Source organism: Bufo bufo, chromosome 6, assembly GCF_905171765.1.
Source record: "Bufo bufo chromosome 6, aBufBuf1.1, whole genome shotgun sequence".
Classification (NCBI taxonomy): Eukaryota; Metazoa; Chordata; class Amphibia; order Anura; family Bufonidae; genus Bufo; species Bufo bufo.
In genome coordinates this window covers 95,248,173-95,267,925 of record NC_053394.1, presented here as the reverse complement: position 1 = coordinate 95,267,925, position 19,753 = coordinate 95,248,173, and the positions used below count along the sequence as shown (strand labels likewise).

Here is a 19,753-nt window from a genome sequence, read left to right as displayed (position 1 = left end):
CGGGGTACAAACCTCTGGGGCACCCGTCAATCATGATACTGCTATCTTTTTGGCTTATTCCCTGAATAGCTACATTCCTAGCCACTTAGGGTACTTTCACACTAGCGGCAAGGAACTCCGGCAGGCTGTTCTGGCAGGTGAACAGCCTGTCGGATCCGTGCTGCCGCTAGTGCACGCGTGCCCCCGGACTACCGCTCCGGCCCCATTGACTTTAATGGGGGCGGTCCAGAGTTCTGGCGGCAGCACGGCAAACATGCTGAGTAACTGCCGGAATAAAGGTACAACATGTCGTACTTTTATTCCGGTCACGTCTCGGCATGTTTGCCATGCTGCCGCCGGAACTCCGGACCACCCCATTATATTCAATGGGGACAGAGCGGTAGTCCGGGGGCACGTGTGCACTAGCGGCAGCACGGATCTGACAGGCTGTTCACCTGCCAGAACAGCCTGCTGGAGTTCCCTGCCGCTAGTGTGAAACTAGCCTTAAAGGGGTTCTTTTTGTCCTTTGTATGTTTCTAACTAGGCAAATGTAAGGGATTTTCAATTCACTTACTTTGTCTCCAGTGGCTGCTTTCTCAGATTTCACTGAGGGTCACATGACCTGTGATGTCAGCTTCTCTCCCTGCTCTGATGATGTTTCGAGCACAAGCCTGAGAGAGCAGATCTGTGTCTGTACACCAGATGTCACTGTGCTGGCCACGCCCCCTGCACTGGCTGGGCGGCTGCTGTTTGCCCTGTGTCTCCCTCCCACTGAATACTTCGGGAAAGATTAACCCCTTCGGCAGCAGAGAGGGATGGAGGCTTTGGTGGGAAGCTGCAGGCAGTGAAGAGACACATGATCTTCCCTCCTCATCCTGTAGACACAGAGCTGACAGACTGGAGGAGTTGTGCAGAGCATTGCACAAGCACAGGTAGGGAGAAGATCCTGTGTGTATCAGCAGTGTCGTTGTACAGCTGGGACTTGTAGTCCTACACATACAACATGAGTATCCTAGCAGTCAGACATGTCACTCAAGGCAGACTTATTCACTCCCTTTGCAAAGCAGGGGGGGGGGGCACAAATATTCATGAGGAAATCCTCAGAGATTGTTGTTACTACAGGTAAAGGGCCAGAAGAGAACCAGAAGAGAACCAGGGAAATTAGGAAATAGATTTTTTTTTTGCCTAAAACTTGCTTAGCTCAGTTATATATTGCTGACCATCAGATTTACAGTGCTATATATTATTTTTTTTCATTACTCGGACAACCCCTGTGCAATGCGCAGGGAACTGCAATTCATCTCAACCAGCACTGCTTCTTTATTCTGAGGATTGTTGAGGGACCTGCCAGTTGGGATATGCCATCACTTAATTTTGCATGTACATGACCATTATATGACTTGAATTTGGCACTTTTTAGCAGTTCTCATCTGCAGGCTTCATCTTTAATTGCCGTTCTTCCTGAGCTACTGGGTGGAAGCTAACTGCTATGATATCTCCCATAGACTAAACATGATGAAAACAGGAGATTCTTCTCCATTACACTTTCTCTGACCCACTCAAAAGCAGCAACACCACCATTTAGGACATTATAGAGAAATACAGAACAGTATTGAGTTGAATAAAGCTCTTGGGGTGAGACAGAAAACTGTTAGTTGCAGAAGCAGTGTGTCTGTGTCTTTGTGTTTCTGCTTCTCTCTTACTCAACTCCTCCTTTCCACCCTTCTCTGAAAACATCTTTGGGCAGCCTGTAATCTGACTGTCTTGTCTCCCAAGATCGATTTAGCAGTGAATTAAGAATGAGTGCACAGTTTAAGAGAGGATGGAGGAAAGGGGCCTGATAAGTGGAGAAAAAAGCATTTTTATGTGATAAAATATATTACAAAGTTTATCATATTCATCTGGACTATTGATTTATGTAAAGTTTGTTGAAAGTACAATGATCATTTAAGCATATAGTCTAGTGAATCTGTTCTGTGGAAAACATTGAGAGAACATAGAAAACTCCATGAAGATGTTGTCCTTGGTCAGAATCAAACCTAGGACCCTAGAGTTGCAAGGCACCTTTGCTAATCACCGATGAGCCATCATGCTGCCCATGTTCAATCCTCTGTTGCAGACTGCAGCCTGCGTTTGCTGACTCGGTCTCTCTAGCTTACCCATAGGGCACATGCTTCCCAGCTTCTACAGGGCCAATTCATGCACCCTGATCTTTACCAACCATTGGCTCATAGCCCTGGAGTACTCAAGGCACCTTCTCCTATGAGAGGATGCATGAGCAATATGAATATCCAGCTTGCTAGTTCCTGTGAAGGTGTGCTGTTCTGTTTGTCTGACCATTACCAACTTGTGCCTGATTCCTGACTCTGATCCTCTGCTGCCTGACCAGACCTGTGCCAGTTTACTGTATTGACTTTTTCCTGCCTGCCCTGACCTTGGACTCTTTCTCCAATTCGTACATACTCTGCCTGCCCTGACCTTGGCCTCTCCCTGACTACTGTTTTTCCTGATCTCTCGTGTTCTGAACCATTGTCTCTGACCTCCATGGGTCAGCTTTCAACCACACAGAGACTACTCCAGGAGGTAGCTTCCTAGTGGCTCTCCTGCAGTAAAGTCTAGATCTGTATATAGGGGTTAAAGGGTGAAAAACAGGGCATTACCACGATAACACCCTTAGGATTTGCTCAAAGTCAAACCTGCTGATTGATACAGTGATACTACACTCACTGCCGCAACAGAATCTACACACAGAGAAACTTTATTTTCATCTTCCAGGAAGAACTAAGAGGAAAAAAAAGATAAAATGATAACATATTCACCATATTAACCAGTAAGGAAAAGCAATCCCATTATTCTATTTCAAAATCCAATGTATTGATCCATTTACTGATACTCTTTTGAAATCCTTCTATTATCATAACACATGACCCTAGTCGCTCAGATATAATTGTGTGTAAAGGTGATCATACAGTTTACAATTCATCATGCAAAGAGAGCATCAGTGCACTGAAGGGTGGGGCCTAGCTCCTCAGTGCACTGCAGTTTTCTAGTGCTGACCACACTCCTTGGGGCAGTGAAGCTCTCTTTGGCATATAGAAAAAAATGTCATTTTCTTGGGAATGCCACAACTAGAGATGAGCGAATGAAATCCAACAAAGTGGAATTTGATCCGAATTTCAGGATAAGTTCGATTTGCTGCGAAGCTGAATTTCCTTGTGCTTCATGGTAGCAAATTGATTTAACCTGAAATAGTGTAGAAAACAAAAAAAAAATCATACTTGCCTCCTCCATTTGTTTGCGACGGGCCGCCGCCAACAGGATTACAGATCTCGTCCGAAATCCCATGCGCGGTGATGTATACCGTCACCACTCTGGCCAGTGTGATGACGTCATTTTGGGCCGCAAGATTTTGTGCAAGATCTTCAAGCCAGATTGTGGCGGCCGGCCCATCACAAGCAAATGGAGGCGGTAAGTATGATTGAATTTTTTTTTTATGTTGATTTTACACTGTATTATTACTCATGTACTCATGTATGAACGCGGCATCTGAGGGGTACAATGATGGGCAGCGGTGCTACTGCAGCTCCATGTCATTGCACCCACTACTTAAAAAAAATATAGAATTTTCCAAAACTTTGCTCATCTCTAACCACAACCAATTTTCATAAGACGGGAATCATTTTAATCAACAGGAGCAACCCTACAGGGCAGCATGGATACTCCTGCTGACAAGAATTTTTTAACATTATCTAGGTTTTCCGCCACCTCTGCCAGTCAGCAGTTTGAAGAGACTGGGGTGCTTGGGTGAGCGCTGCTTGCGACCACTTTATAGTATACCATGCACAGCGCTGTACATTATATAGTGGCTGTTCTTTGCATTGCAGCTCAATCCCATTCACTTAAATGGGATGAGTAGCTGTAATTACACTGCACCACTGTTACAAGGGAGATAGTGTTCAAGTAAACAGTGAAGATGACCCAGCATGCATACAACCCTGAACCCTTCAAACAGTTGATCATTGGGGGTGCCAGGAGTCGGACTCCCAACCGATAGAATATTGATGACCTATGCTGAGTACAGTTCATAAATATCATGTAACTGCACAAACCCTTTAATCACACATGCAATTGTTTATACCATTTGAAGTGCAGCCAGAAGTGGATTCAGCAAAAAGCCTAAGGCCAGTTTCAGACGAGCACGTTCACTGCATGAAACATGCTCCATGCGGGAGCTGAATTCGTATAGTGAACTCTGCTCCTCTGACTGGACCACTTGGCATTATAATGATTTTTAATGCTGAGTGTCCATGCCCGACCTCAACTCTAAAATTTTATACTGATGCTGTCAGTACAATTCAGTATATCTGAGGTCGGGCAGAAACACACTGGATTATAAATCATTATAATGCCGTACGGACCAAAGGACAAGTCAAAGGAGCAGAGTTCACTATGGGAATTCACTTCCCCATGGGTGTGTTTCACGCAGTAAACACAGAAACTGGCCTCAAGGGGTTGATCATCCCTTAAAACTGCAACTTCCCATTTAAAGGGGTTATCTCATGACTAATGTAAAATATGAAAATCAGACATCATATAGAACATGACAACCTCTTTCTAACAAAGCTAGAACCAGCGCTGTACCTCACATGGATCCAGAGATATCCCCATTCATTGCTCTGCTAGATTTATATCAAGCTGACAGCTCAGGGGGAGGGTCTCTTCTGCTGCAGCTAAGGGGGCGTGTCTCAGCTCTCCCTATCACAGCTCAGGAGGCAGTTGAAGGATGAAACTGAGCATGTGTGGCCATCTCAGGGAGCAGGACAAAGAAATAAGAAAAAAACAAACAGCAGGTGGCGCTATACAGAAACATTTTATTGAATAATTCAGTATCTACGCTAAATTATTAATTACATGCAATTACAAAAGCATTCAGATCCAGGTGCCGGTTTAAAACTGTAGAACATATTTCGTGGGACAACCCCTTTAAGGGCTCATGCACATGACCGTTAGGACCAAAGAATCACCATACGACATTGACTATAATGGGACCCTGTGGGGATCTGGCCTGTTGACCCGAAAAAAAACCCAGTGCTTGCACTAGTCTTTGTCTGGCAAATCCAGGCACTCATGCCCTAAACTGGACAGATCTCCGACGAGTCTCATTATAGTCAATGGGCAGTATCCAGCTATGCCGGATACGATGAACCCCAGCAGGCTGTTCCTCTGCCGGATAGTTTTAACGATAGTGTGAAACTAGCCTATGATGGATTATCGGGCCATTTGCAGCAAGGATGGGGGGGGGGGGTCAGGAACAGGGATCTACTCCTGCTATAAAAATATTTTATAATTGTACTGTGCCAGGAGATTTATCAAGCCTTTTCATCGGTTTTCTGGCCTAGAGAAGTCAATGATTTGTGACAACATTTTTGACTTTTAAGCTTTCGTCGACACTCTTGGCTCTCTTTATGATTGTAGTGCCTCTAACGCCAGCATGGGATAAATTAAGAATGGCATACACAATGTCAATCTTAAAGGGACCCGGTGCTCTCAATCGCGCAGGGCAATGGCATTTTTGTTTATATTTTTTACACTGCTAGGCGGAGGCTTCTGCCTAGCAGTGTTGCCAGTGACATCACTGGCTGTCACGGTCCCTCAGGTGACTGATGCCAGGAAATCAAGGAGATTGGCTAAGCGTGGAGGAATCTAACAGCCTCCTTGATTTCTCTTGATTCAGTGTTGATAGGGTTACTGACCACTTCCTTTTTCTCAGCTGTTGCTCAGTGGTCATCACTTCTACCCTTTATAGTCTCGCCCCACGCTTCTGACTATGTGGTTGATTGCTTCATTTGGGTTTGGCTGAGCTGGTGTGCGATCCTCTCTGTTCTTCCATCTCTACAGAAGTTAAGTGTCGCATTTGTTTGTATTTTTTATATTCCCTGTTGTTGTATCTTGGCCTGAGACAGAGACTTCCATTCGTCCATCTGGGGAGAAATGGGTTGTCTCTGGTCCTAACCTCATTCCAGGGTCTTATAGGGAAATCAGGGCCTAGGTACACTATACTGCTTATGAATATTCCTACCTTCAGGGTCTATTCATATTGATAGGTAGTCAGGGCCTGGCTTAGGGTTGTCTAGGAGGTGACCTGTTTCTTCCCTAGTTTCCAGGGCCAGTTACTATTCCCTTTCCCTCCTGTGTTTAGTGTGGAGTTTCCCCCCCCCCCACACTTATCGTGACACCGGCACTGACCGGCGGGCTTTAGCGCTGCACTAGCCATTTTACATGCTAGGGCAGCGCTAAAGCCTGCCCATCAGCGCCAGTGACTTCACCGGGTTCACTGCTAGGTGGAAGCCTCCGCCTAGTTTTACCCATGGAGAGCCCGGTACGTCACCGGATCTCCATGAAATGCTTTGATGCTCATATCAGGGGGACTGTCTGGGTGAAAATGGGGATATGTCCGGGTTCAGTTGTTTGAAATGTTGGGATGGTTGCATCTATAGGTCAACCATTCTTTGTATGCCATGTTATTTTATGTCAGCATACTGCCAGTCACGATCATGTGCCTGTCTCCTAAACTGAACTGTCTGTATTTGTCCTGTTAATGACTTTAATGCTATTTATGACCAAATATTCCATTAATACGTCTCAAGCCCCTCTCTATGACCTTCTGAGAAGATTAAGATGAAACATTTCTTCCTGATAAATCCTACATGGGAAACAACACGGATTAATTAAAAATTAGGGAACGTGTGAACCCCAGATGACTTGTATCACGTGTAAACTCTGAGGAAAGGCCAGCTAGCTGGCGGAAACACTATTTCCTATAATGCCAGATTCACATGGCTCCATATATCATTAACACCTGGAACCCCCTAATTTCTACAGACCTGTACCAAGATCTTCATAAGGTCCTAAAGCAAGGGCCAGCAACCTCCGGCATGCCAGCTGCTCTGAAACTGCAACTTCCAGCTGTTCTTGGTACTACCTTAATAGCTAATGGGGCATGCTGGGAATTGTAGTTTCACAACAGCTGGGGTGCCAATAGTTGCTGGCCCCTGTCCTAGAATAATTAAAAATTTAGAACTGTGCACCGCTATCTGCGACTTTATCCCGCTGACGCTAGCCCTAAAATTGTGTGCGTGGCTCGCCTCATTTACTATTTTCTACACCTGTTTTAGACGTAGAAAAAGGTCTAAATGTAAGACAGCTCGGAAGCAGTAGTGGATCCACCGAAACTTGTAGAGGTCGGCGCCTCTTGCGGGCTGTTTTTCCTGGATCCGTTTTTTACCTTTTTTTTTTTTCAGTAGTGTTTCCGGTTCCATTCCGTTGTTTTACTTCTGTTTTTCCGTATGGCATTTACAGTATACAGTAATTACATAGAAAAAATTGGGCTGGGCATAAAATTTTCAGTAGATGGTTCTGCAAAAACGGAACGGATACGGAAGACATACGGAGTACATTCCGTATGTGTTCTGTTTTTTTTGCGGACCCATTGACTTGAATGGAGCCACGGAACGTGATTTGCGGGCAATAATAGGACATGTTCTATCTTTCAACGGAACGGAAAATCAGCTGAAATCAGCGCGTCTGTCACTACTTTATGTTGCTCTGAGTGAGGGCAGCATAAAGTTGATGACAGGTTCCCTTTAAGAACGGATTGTAAAACGCCAGTCTTAATAAATGTGCCCTTGTGTGTTTGGGCATCGTAGTCATAAAATAGACCCTGTCACAGCAATGGGAAACCATGTGAAATGAAATATAGTCTAATAGTATAAAAAAAATAGATAATTTATTGTATTTCTAGTTTAAAGGCACTTAGAGGGATATTTCAGGGCATATCTGAAGTCTCACAGCTGGTGATAATCAATGTATAGGGCTCACAAGAAAACCTTTCTCTTGATAGTTGAGGCCCTCAGAAGTCGGTTGCTTTGTGGCACTTTTTGGGCATTTTGTGGTCTTTTTTGGTGGTCTGACTCTGGTTGTGCCTTTTTTAAGCTATTTTACTCCACAAACCTTTAACATTTGCAAAAAAATAAAAAATTACATGTACAAACAGAGAACATTTAAAAGGAGCCACTGAAAATGGATACAAATGTCATGTCTTGTAAGCATGTTGTAATTATGATGGTAATGAATATTAGCCGGCTGTCTCTGGCGTGCTGCTGACGGTGGACAATGGAAGATCACGCTTGTGAAGATCTGTTATCCAGGGTTGGATTATAGAAAGACAAAAGGGGTAATGAGGCCTCTTTCACACACCAGTGAGTCACGGATGTGTGCTTTTCATGTTCTCCATGGACAGCACATGTACCTGTAAGTAATTATCCGCATGGATTCACAAATGAACCACCGACCGTCTTGTCATGGACGTCTTCATGGACACAGATGTGTAAAAGAGGCCTTACCCAGGGGACTTAAAGGGGTTGTCTCACTTCAGCAAATGGCATTTATCATGTAGAAAAAGTAAATAAAAGGCACTTACTTATGTATTGTGATTGTCCATATTGCTTCCCTTGCTGGCTTGATTCATTTTTCCATCACATTATATACTCCTCGTATCCATGATTACGACCACCCTGTAATCCAGCAGCAGTGGTCGTTCTTGTACAGTATAGGAAAAGACACCACCCTATGTGCACTGCCATGGTCCCAGACACCAGAGAGGCTGGCTTTTTTAACTATAGTGTGCAAGCACGACTACTGCTGGTGGATTGCAGGGTGGTCGCAACTATGGAAATGAGCAGTGTATAATGTGATGGAAAAATGAATCCAGCCAGCAAAGGAGGCAATATGGACAATCACAATACATTAGTAAGTGCCTTGTATTAACTTTGTCTACATGATAAATGCCATTTGCTGAAGTGAGACAACCCCTTTAACCCCTTAAGGACCAGGCCATTTTTCACCTTAAGGACCAGGCTGCTTTTTGCAAATCTGAACAGTGTCACTTTATGTTGTGATAACTTTAAAACGCTTTTACTTATCCAAGCGATTCTGAGACTGTTTTCTCATCACATATTGTACTTCATGACAGTGGTAAATTTGAATCAAAATATTTCATTTTTATTTATAAAAAAATACAAAATTTACCAAAAATGTGGAAAAAAAACTTTTCAAATTTCAATTTCTCTGCTTTTAAAACAGATAGTGATACCTCCTAAAATTGTTATTACTTTACATTCCCCATATGTCTACTTCATGTTTGGATCATTTTGTGAATGCCATTTAATTTTTTGGGGACATTAGAAGGCTTATGTTTGGAAGCAAATCTTGAAATTTTTCTGAAAATTTCCAAAACCCAAGGCCCAGTTCAGGTCTGAAGTCACTTTGTGAGGCTTACATAATAGAAACCACCCAAAAATGACCCCATTTTAGAAACTATACCCCTTAGGCCTCTTTCACACGGGCTTTGCGGGAAAATGTGCGGGTGCGTTGTGGGAACACCCGCGATTTTTCCGCACGAGTGCAAAACATTGTAATGCGGTTTGCCCTCGCGTGAGAAAAATCGCACGTGTTTGGTACCCAAACCGAACTTCTTCACAGAAGTTCGGGCTTGGGATCGGTGTTCTGTAGATTGTATTATTTTCCCTTATAACATGGGGTTAAAAAAAACAAAAAAAATTTTTAACTCACCTTAGTCCACTTGATCGCGATGCCCGGCATCTCCTTCTGTCTTCATCTGATCTCTGTGCAGCAACAGGACCTTTGGTGACGTCATTCCGGTCATCACATGATCCATCACCATGGTAAAAGATCATGTGATGGATCATGTGATGAGTGACGTCACCAAAGGTCCTTTACCTGTAAAATGCTCACCACAGGTCCTGTTCAGCAAAGGAGACAGAAGGAGATGCCGGGCCGTGATCAAGTGGACTAAGGTGAGTTACATTTAAAAAAAATATAATTTAACCCCTCCAGCGATGTTTTACTATGCATTCTGTATTCAGAATGCTATTATTTTCCCTTATAACCATGTTATAAGGGAAAATAATAATGATCAGGTCTCCATCCCGATCGTCTCCTAGCAACCGTGCGTGAAAATCGCACCGCATCCGCACTTGCTTGCGGATGCTTGCGATTTTCACGCAACCCCATTCATTTCTATGGGGCCTGCGTTACGTGAAAAACGCACAAAGAGGAGCATGCTGCGATTTTCACGCAACGCACAAGTGATGCGTGAAAATCACCGCTCATGTGAACAGCCCCATAGAAATGAATGGGTCGGTATTCAGTGCGGGTGCAATGCGTTCACCTCCCGCATCGCATCCGCGCGGAATACACGCTCGTGTGAAAGGGGCCTTAGGGTATTAAAAACTGATTTTACAAACGTTGTTAACCCTTTAGGTGTTCCACAAGGATTAATGGAAAATGGAGATGAAAATTTCAGAATTTCACTTTTTTGGCAGATTTTCCATTTTAATAATTTTTTTCCACTAACATAGCAAAAGTTAACAGCCAAACAAAACTCAATATTTATTGCCCTGATTCTGTAGTTTACAGAAACACCCCATATGTGGTCAAAAACGGCTGTATGGCCACACGGCAGGGCGCAGAATGAAAGCCATATGGTTTTTGGAGGGCAGATTTCACTGGGATAATTTTAACTTGCCATGTCACATTTGAAGACCCCCTGATGCACCCCTAGAGTAGAAACTAAAAAAAAAAGTGACCCAATTTTGTAAAGTACGTGATAAGGTGGCAGTTTTGTTGGTACTATTTTAGGGTACAGATGATTTTTGGTTGCTCTATATTATACTTTTTGTTTTGCCACTGTTTTTATTTTTTGTTATTTACAACATTCATCTGACAGGTTAGATCATGAGCTATTTTTATAGAGCAGGTTGTTATGGACGCAACAATAACAAATATCACTACTTTTTTTGGTTGTTTGTTTCAGTTTTACATAATAAAGCATTTTTGAAAAAAAAGATTTTTTAGTGTCTCCATATTCTGAAAGCCAAAATGGATTTTTTAGTGTCTCCATATTCTAAAAGCCATAGTTTATTTTTTATTTTTTTGGGCGAATGTCTTATGTAGGGTCTCATTTTTTTTTAGTATGAGATGACGGTTTGATTGGTACAATTTTGGGGTGCATATGACTTTTTGACAGTTTTTATTAAAAAAGATTTACGGTGTTCACCTGAGGGGTTAAATCATGTAATATTTTTATACAGAAGGTTGTTACGGACGCGGCGATAGCTAATATGTATACTTTTTTCATTTATTTAAGTTTTATACACTAATATAATTTTTGAAACAAAAAAACAAAAATAAATGTTTTAGTGTCACCATAGTCTGAGTGCCATATTTTTTTTATTTTTTTGGGTGGAATTCTCTTAGGTAGGGTATCATTTTTGCGGGATGAGATGACGGTTTGATTGGTACAATTTTGAGGTGCATATGACTTTTTGATCGCTTGCTATTACCCTTTTTGTGATGTAAGGTGACAAAAAAATTGCTTTTTTGACACCGTTTTTTTTTTTTTTTTCTTTAGGGTGTTTACCTGAGGGGCTAGGTCATGTGGTATTTTTATAGAACAGGTTGTTACAGACGCGGCGATACCTAATATGTATACTTTATTTTTTACATTTAACACAATAAAAGCATTTTTGAAACAAACAAAATCATGTTTTAGTGTCTCCATAGTCTGAGAGCCATAGTTTTTTTATTTTTTGGGCGATTGTTCTATGTAGGGGCTCATTTTTTGCGGGATGAGGTGACGGTTAGATTGGTACTATTTTGGGGGCATACGCCTTTATGATCACTTGGTGTTGCACTTTTAGTGATGTAAGGTGACAAAAATGGCATTTTTTACACAGTTTTTATTTTTTATCTTTTATGGTGTCTATTGGACAAGGTGGATCATGTGATATATTTATAAAGCCGGTCGTTACGGACGTGGTGATACCTAATATGTGCGTTTTTTTCTTTTTTTTCTATTTTTTATTATAAAATCAGGGGAACGGGGCATTTTTTTTTTTTTTACTTGAAACTTTATTTTTTTTATTCAAAACACTTTTTTTTACTTTTTTTTTAAACTTTATTTCTGTCCCACTTTTGGTGGTCTGATCCCCTCTGCAATGCATTACAATACATCTGTATTGTAATCCATTGCCTGTTCGTGTACTACTATACAGAAATCACCATATTACAGTTTAGTGCTGCCATCTGCTGGCCTGAACTGTAATACTCAGCCCGGGGGAGGCGTTCCTTACCTGGAAGCGTACTCTTCTGGATTTTAGTAGAATCCGATAAGTTAAATGTTTGCGTTTGGCATTACTGTTGATCGCCGATATTAGCTGTGGGTGTCTGCTGTAGGAAACAGCAGGCACCCGACGGCTGTGGCACTCGCGCCATCTTTAAAGACCTGACATCTGCCGTACATGTTCAGTGGATGTCGGGAACGGATTACAGAGGACCTATCACTGCAGAATGCAATGCAATCTGTAGACACCATGTTATAGGACAGGAAAAGCTGAGAAGATTGATATATAGTTTCAATTCAATAAAACCTGTAATTTATAAATGTATTCATATTTTTTTTACTTCCTGTTATGAGCTATCGGTATAGGGAGGAGGAGTTATCAGTGACTGACAGCTTTCTCTGTATACACACAGTGCTATCAATCACTGGTAGCTCCTCCCTCCTGTACCGATAGTTGCTCACGGGATGTGGACAAAGCAATTATATAAATGTGCAAATTACAGGTTTTACTGAATTTTTTCCCACAAAGCTGTATATCAATCTGCTCAGCTCCTCCTGCTCTATAACATGCTGCTTTCAGATTGCATTGCATTTTGTGGTGACAGGTCCACTTTAAGAACTGCAATGATGGGGGCACTTAGTTTGCCTGATATTGTCTGATCTTCTTTTGGAAATAATTGCATTTTTATTTTATTTTTTAAATAAAAAATTACACTTTTAATAATCCTTATAATCTTTTTTAATAGAACATCCTAACTACTGTATGTCTATGTCTATCCAAAAATCATTATTAGGCCACCTGCACATGAGTGTGGGTGAACGTGCATATGATCTTCATTTATTTCCGTGCGGATTTATTTGTGTTTCTGCAGCATATTCACACCTAAATCCTCAATATCGAATTGCGGATTTTGGTGCGGATTCAATGTGGTTTTGCGGCAGATCTCACCCTTCCATTGAAAAGGGTGAAATCCACAGATAAGGCTCCATTCACACGTCCGTGGTGTGTTGCGGACCCGCAAATTGCGGATCCGCAACGCACCCGCCCGACACCCCTATAGAAATGCCTATTCTTGTCCGCAAGCTGCGGACAAGAATAGGACATGTTCTATCTTTTGCGGAGCTGCGGAACTGAACATCGGGGCCGCGCTCCGCAAATGCGGATGCTGACACCACACTGCTGTCCGCATCCATTCCGTCCTCATAGAAAATGAATGGGTCCGCACCCGTTCCGCAAAAAATTGCGGAACGGATGCGGACCCATTTGCGGACGTGTGAATGGAGCCTAAAACCACAACCCTCATGTACACTTTGCAGATTTTTTCTGTGCGGAAATTGACGCGCATTGCGGATTTCCAAATCTGCAGCATGTCAGTTATGTTTGCGGTTTTAGCTGCAGATTTTATTCTTTTCTTTCCATGGCCATTCGTGTTTTTTTGCGGACCATTCATTTCGAAGGTTCCGCAAAAAAAATTAAAAAAAGGAAGTTACTCTGTGTGCATTCCATATGTCCATATGTCCGTTCCACAAAAAAATAGAACATGTCCTATTATAGTCCGCATTACTGACAAGGATAGGACTGTTCTATTAGGGGTCAGCTGTTCCGTTCCACAAAATGCGGACTGCACACGGACGTCATCTGTATTTTTTGCAGACCGCAAAATACATGCGGTCGTGTGCATGAGCCCTAATACAGTACCAGCAAAGTGCATGAGATTAGAAAAATCCTGTACGCTTTTCTTTTTTTTTTACTTAGATGCAGAAATTAATTTGCTTTGTGTATTTTAGGCCCCTTTCACACGGGCGAGAAGTGACGTCAGCGCAGGTCCTGCTGAATGAAGATAGAAGATGATTAACTTCATCAAAGGTCCTTTGGCAGGTCCTGAAAGAAGAAGAAAGAAGACGATGCCGGCTGCGCGAACAACAGGATGAAGTAAGTTAATTATTATTATTTTTTAACCCCTAAAACCACATTTTAGTAAGCATTCTGTATTAAGAATGCTATTATTGCCCCTTATAACCATGTTATAAGGGAAAATAATAAAATGAATAGAACACCTAACCCAAACCCGAACTTCAGTGATGAAGTCCGGGTTTGGGTCTGGGTACCACATTCAGTTTTTTCTCACGCGCGTGCAAAACGCATTGCACTCGCGTGGAAAAAACTGAACATCGGAACGCAATCTCAGTCAAAACTAACTGCAATTGCGGGCCTACTCGCTCTGCGCATCTGGAGCAAATCTGGGATGCCAGTGTGAAAGAGGCCTTAAAGGGGTTGTCTGGGTTCAGAGCTAATCCCGGACATACTCTTATTGTTACCCAGGCAGCCCCCTTGAGGTTAGCATCGGAGCATCCCTTGCCCTACGGGCTCTTTTATTTTTAATAACACACTGCCTGTTCGGTGACATCACTGGCTCTGATGGGCGGGCCCATCAGTGCCGTGACATCACCGGGCTTCCTGGCAGCCCCATGGAGAGCCCCGGTACATCACCGGATCTCCAAAATATGCCTTTGCCCTGCGCGATTTAGCGCAGGGCAAAGGAGAGCATCGGAGCATGAACTACTCCGATGCTCTTGTCAGGGTGAAAATGGAGGTATGTCCGGGTTCAGCTCTGAACCCGGACAACCCCTTTAAAATCTGGAGCTTGTAAATTGTGTTTTGTTTTTGGGTTTTTTGTGTGCGGTATTCAGTGTTTTCAATGGAAGGGTGAAATCTGCAGCAAAACCTGCACCAAAAGCTGCATAAATACCGCACAAAAATGCGTAAAAACCATGATAAATCATGTAGATTGTACATGTACATGGCAGATTTTGTTGCATAAATTCTTGTGATGGAAGATGAGTTCCATTCTTCCGCATGGGCCAGTTTTGGCGACAAGCACACGGATTTCTGCAAGCCCCGATCAAGTGAATGGAACTGATTTTCAGTATCAGAAATATTCAGCAGCAATATCTGCTGAGTACGAAGGCGCCCATGGGAAAAATAGATATGAAACTCCAGTTACATGATTTTTTTTTTTTTCTGATTTTTATTTAGAACCGCGTAAGCAATAGAAAAGCATAGAGCATCTAGGCAGACGGATAATATCCTAGAGCTAATGTGCACCCTGGGAAATGACAGGCAGGAGAGAGGTGAAGCAGGGGGGGCACAGCTGCTAGCTCTTTGCCACTGGGCCGCCTCTTCACAAGGTACCATCTAGTGATCTTTGTGCTAGCAGCTGTGTGCGACGGCCGGATTGTCCTCACAATTTGCAGAAGCACCCCCCACCCCACCCCCCTTCCTACTTCATTATCTTCAGCACTCTGCAGTTATGGGAACCGGTTCAGACTGGACTGATGTCAGGCAGGGAAAGGAGGTGAAGCTGGGTGGAGAAGAAGGAAGAGGAGGAGGAGGACACCATATAATGGAGCACAAACACAAAATATTCTTTCTCACTTTCTGCAGGTGGACTGTATGGACTTCAAGCCTGGGGGCAGAAGCTGAGATGAGGTCTGCAGAGGTGGCAGCTCCAGGTCTACAGGTAAAGCTAAGGGAGACTTACTGTACATGCTTTCTGTCTTTTCACTTACCATCATCTAGGTAATTACTTGCCTTAATATTTCCAGTCTTCTGAAAATCGTTACCTTTCCTTCCCTAATTTCTATGCCGCAGGTAGAGCACGTTAGTCCAAATGAAAAAGTTTATCCCACTATAGCGGAATTATTACTCTGGACTGTCCTCAGATATTAACCTACCTGAGTAACCACGTATTTCACCCTTTGTTTCACACTGCAGGATATTGTTGCTAACATTTGCAAAAAATCCCTTTAAGCCTGTGAGTAGCGTTGAGCGAACCGAAGCCAAACGTACTGACTTTGATCCAAATTTCAGGAAGAATTTCCTTGCGCTTTGTGATAACAAATCAGTTTTTTTCTGAAATGGCGGTAAAAGCGAAAAAACATACCTCATCCATCTGTGTGCGAAGAGGCCGTCACAGCCATCTTGATTGCAGAAACCACACAAAATCTCACACAGGGTGATGTGCGACATCACCAGCGCGGTGATGTCGCACATCACCCTGTGTGAGATTTTGTGTGATGTCATCAGGTTACTGTGCGAGATTTTTCATGGTGTCTTCGATCAAGATCAAGATAAGGTATGTTAATCCCTGAAAGACATTGATTTTAATCTCAGATGCCGCAACCAGCTATGAACTCGACATCTGAGGGGTTCAATGATGGAGGTCAACGCGTTCGCCGTTCCCTGTCATTGCACCCGCTACATACAAAGGAATGGGCTTAATGACGCAGTAATTCTCCATGAATCGAATTTCTTTGAGAAATTCATCGAAGCAGCCGAATCCAATTTTTCATAACTTTGCTCCTCTCTACCCATGGGCTCTCAATCTTTTCCAGATGTTCCTTGTAGTTCTCTTAATTCATTGTAATGTTGACGTGGTGGGTGGCTCAGTGGTTAGCACTGGGGTCCTGATTCTCACCGTAGCAGCATCTCCGTAGAGTTTGTATGTACTTGTGTGGGATTTAGTCCCTCAATCCACTGACAAATGTTTCATGTGACTCTCCTCCCAGAGCTCACATCGTGAAAGCACATTAATATGCAATTATTATGGGGAATCAAATTGCCAAAAAAATCCCAATTCTTTTGCCGTCATTAGTTCATTGCACCTGTGGGCAACACAACACATTCCTATAGACACGAGCAGAGATGAGCGAATTAAATTCGACCCAACATTTCAAAAAATTGGCGTTAAATCCAAATTTTTGGTGATTTCATATGGGGCTGATTTCTCAAAATGGCACAACCAATTTTTCAGGTCAGAAGACAGGAAAGATGAAGAAGGATGATCACATGACCCCAGGCCAAAAAGTTTAAATTTGTGGCCAAAAAGTAAAAAGATTTCTGCCTTTTTTTAAAAAATTGTTAAATCTTCTTTATTTTTAAAGCGGCTGTTTGTTCCCACCAGCAGCCATGCGTTTACCCATAGACATATATGTCATTGTCATTGCTTGGAATGAGTTGCATACAGTCCTTGGAGACCCCAGAGTGTCATCCACAACTTTTCAGAGCAATTGGAGCACATTCGGTTTGGGTCATATTTATTGATGTGACCAATTCAGCCTCATCGAATCTAAATAGAATTTCAGGAAATTCACTCATCACTAAGACACGAGCTGCTAAATCGAATGATTCTTTACAATGTAATAGCACTTCATACCTGTAAAATATACTTGATGAGAAATCATCATTTCTATGGGTGGACTTACTTCTGCCTGTGGGCAGAGATCTTGGCACCTGCAGGTCTGTATAACGCAGCGTGTTACAAGGCTTATGTACCGCGTCATGTATCCCGCTCCGGTGAATGCAGAAGTGGCTGTGTCACAGGTTTAAAGTGTTTTTACAGTTTTGGCAAAGATTATTCATTGTGTATTAACATACCCGCGGTGGTAGGAGGTGCATGTACTGCAATATATGTACTGGAAGATGCTGGAGTATTGCTTGATTTTGGATAATATTTAAAGGGATTCTGTCACCACATTTTACCCCCTACAGTAAAACATAGCTACTTGTAGGTCTCCCTGAGCTGTATTAAATGATGCCCTTATTAACTAATAGTCTTGATTTATTTCTTTATAAAATCGATTTTAGTGATATGCTAATGACTTACATAAGGTGCCCAAGGGGATGTCCTTTCCTAACTTGGTGCCCAGCCGCACCCCTCGGTCCGGTGCCCAGCACTGCCTTCCTGAGTCCAGCATCGCCTCTAATATAATATATTCAAGAGCCGGCTCGCTGACGTAATCCCTGAGCCTGTTCAAAATCCCGCGCGTGTGCACTACACACTGTAGTCTGCACCTGTGCGGACTACAGGTAATGGCATCGTCAAGCGAAGTGCGCATGCGCCGGCATTCATTATCTACAGTAATACATGAGTAGTACTGCAGATATGAAGCCCAGATCACTATTTTATATTTTCCTACTGTCCCCCGTTCCCCCAGTCAGAGCTATGTTGAAATACATTATCAGGACTGCTGTGCATGTGCACATGAGTCCTCTCCATTATGTTAGATCAGCACAGCAGTCCTGACAGTGTATTTCAGAGCAGCTTTGAGTGCTGAGAGCAGGGAAACCCAGGGCATTAGGAAAAAAAAAAATAGTGATCTGGACTCCTTATGCGCAGTACTACTCATGTATTACTGTAGATAATGGTCCAAAATTGAGGTGACAGATTCCCTTTGAATCAGAACTGCAGCCCCTTCATTCCAGAGCTCGGACTCCCATCCATCATAAAGTGATGGTAGATCTTAGCGATATGTCGTGACTTTATAAGATGGAAATTCCCCTTTAACAAAAGACCTGTTCCCAAACTAGACCATCAATGCATCTGGACCAAGTGCCAATTCAGAAAGTGAAAGATTAGTATTCCTCTGATGTGAAAGACTGCCCTTAATGGGGCTCTGAAGGCTAGAGGCAAAAAACCTGGTTCCGTGAGGAGCCTATGAAGAATGTGCTTGTTATGGGCTGGAGCTGAATATATTGAAAACTACTTCTTAGTGTTTATCTGTAATTAGCTAACATTTATGTTAGTTTTGGAGAATGCAGAGAGCAGGCGCTCCAGGATCGGATGCCGACAGCTGAGTGCAAGAACAGTACATGGACCCCTTACTGCACAGTAGTTTTTCATAGAGTAGCCCCTTTATGTACTTTTCACAAGTAAAATTCAATATCTTATGCATTTAAGTGGAATTTTTTTAGATGGTAAAAAGCTGCTCTTAAGGTTGCATAGAGCCTCCCAACTCACTGTACAGGTTGCATATATGGTATGTCCACCCCTGAGGTGCTCTGCCATCAGTAATGTATATATCCTATATCTCCTGTACATAAACTATGTAATATATGGTACTGCCATTAAACAAACCGCTCCTACTGCAACCTAGGCCCATCCGAGAGCACAGGGTCTATGTTCTGGCTCTCCGATGGCTGTTCAATGAGGCTCATATAGCTATTCCCCAATATTTTCACACACTTTATAGGACATTTACTATATTTTATTTTCTATTCAAATATTTCCTCCTATCTGCCTTTTTCCAGTTTTTATAGTGTTTTCTTCTCATGCAGATTTGGGCCTTTTTAAAGGGAATCTGTCACCAGCGACCTCCCTATTCAATTGCTTGCATAGACACATAGCTGTGGTCCACTTTATTAAAAGAATGTTCTTCTTAAGTTGATCAGAGGCTCCGTTTCCGAGTTATGATACTTTTTCTTAATATGCAAATTAGGCCTTTGGAGCAATGAGGGTGTCACCATTGCTCTTGTTGCACCAAAGCTCCTCTCCTTTCTGTGGCCAGCCAATACCTATCTGCTTTGTTACTGCCTGGCCCTGTCAATCAAAGCAGTGAAGGAGGGTCTGGCCACAGAAAGGAGAAGAGCTTGGGTGCAACAGGAGCAATGGTGATGCCACATTGCACCAAAGGTCTAAATTGCATATTTTAAAAAAGTATCATAACTCTGGAACAGAATCTTAGATAAACAAAATAAAAACAGTGTTTTAATCAGGTGAACCACAGCTACGT

General features: G+C 42.7%; 1 protein-coding gene across 3 annotated transcripts in view; it reads left to right on the top strand.

The window, feature by feature from the left end:
• The first annotated feature begins 15,311 nt into the window (after positions 1-15,311).
• Positions 15,312-19,753, top strand: part of SLC16A9 (solute carrier family 16 member 9) — a 59,375-nt gene continuing 54,933 nt past the window's right edge. The window contains exons 1-2 of one of the 3 annotated variants that reach the window (XM_040437331.1): positions 15,312-15,370; positions 15,627-15,702. The gene's annotated coding sequence lies outside the window, so the exon portion shown is untranslated. The other 2 variants (XM_040437330.1, XM_040437329.1) reach the window with 2 other exon arrangements.